Genomic DNA, 1,569 nt, shown 5'->3' on the forward strand with positions numbered 1-1,569 from the left:
ACCATGGATTCGCAGCTAATGGTATTATTACGTATGCTGTGTACTTTGAGCAAATTTTGCAGAGATATCAGTCTTTGTGGTTTATTTAAAAGCAATTCTGGGGTTTTGGTTAAATAATGGTCTTCATCTCCAGATATTATTCATTGTTGCGAGGAGCTGCTACAGATGTTTTGGATGTTTATAACGTATTTAACTGCAAAGCCATCCATACTTATAGGCTTACCCATGCTGCTGCTGTATTTCAGTGAAACTGAGAGATGATTATGTCCAGGACAGTAAAAACTTGGATCTCATGCAAATAAAATGTGCATTTATATGTACAAACACTTACTATGTTCACATTTACAACTGCTTGTTAATGCAAATATGTAATCAGCCAGTCACATAGCAACAACTCAATGTGTTTAGGTTCATAAAGTTGGTCAAAATGACCTGCTGGAGTTCAAACCAAGCCTCTGAGTGGACAAGAAAGGTGATTTGAGTTTGAACAGTTGTGTCAGATGAGCTGATCTGAGTGTTTCCAAAAACTGCTGAGCTGCTGGGATTTTTCCTGCACAACCATCTCTACACTGAAAAAGGGGGAAATATCCAATTAACAGCAGTTTGGGCAAAAAAATTGTTGATACCAGCCGTCAGAGGAGAATAGCCAGACTGCTTCGAAATCAACAACAACTCAAATGACTATTTATTACAACCACGGCAATTTTTAAATGCAAGACACATTGAACTGTTATGGAGATGGGCTACACCAGCAGAAGGCCATACCACTGTTGTTATGCTGTTAGCTAAGAAAAGGAAAGAGAAGCTACTTCTGTTCTCCAGTCAGAGTAGAAAATTGGAAAAATGTTGCCTGGTCTGATGCCATGATTCCTACTGCAAGATGGTAGAGAGAGAATTTGCCATAAGTGACATGAAAGCATTGGTTCATCCTTCTTATCATCAATGGTTCAGGCTAGTGATGATGTAATGGTGAGGCTGATCTTGTCACAGTTTGAGCCCTTTAGTACCAGTTCAGCATCATTTAAACCCCAGACTATTACCTGACTATTGTTGCTGACACAGCTATCCCTTTATGACTACAGTGTGGGCATGCTTCCAGAAGGATTACATGCCATGTCACAAAACTAATCAAACTAGTTTCTTGAGCATGACAATGAGTTCAATGTACTCAAATGGCCTCCAGTCAGCAGCTCTCAATCCAATAGAGCACCTTTGGGATATATTGTAATGGGAGATTCACATAATGAATGTTCAGCTTATAAATCTGCAGAAACTGATATCAATGAACCAAAATCGCTGCCAGTATGCTTGCAAGGTGTACCTAATAAAGTGGTCATTGGTGCATGTTTTAATGGTTGGAAATAGTCATTAATTGTGACCTTTCAACCGTGATGCACCGAAGCTTTATATGGAAGCTGTAATTAGTTTTTTTTTTCCACTGCTCATCGCAGCAGCATCACAGGTCTGCTTCCCCAGCTGTCATCGCAGCACTCCTCTTGCTTGTGTCATGCGTCACTATAGCTGAAAGCTCCATCAAGTCTTGCAGAAAAACAGAGGCATGCGCACAAG

This window comes from Astatotilapia calliptera, chromosome 22, assembly GCF_964374335.1.
Source record: "Astatotilapia calliptera chromosome 22, fAstCal68.1, whole genome shotgun sequence".
NCBI lineage: Eukaryota > Metazoa > Chordata > Actinopteri > Cichliformes > Cichlidae > Astatotilapia > Astatotilapia calliptera.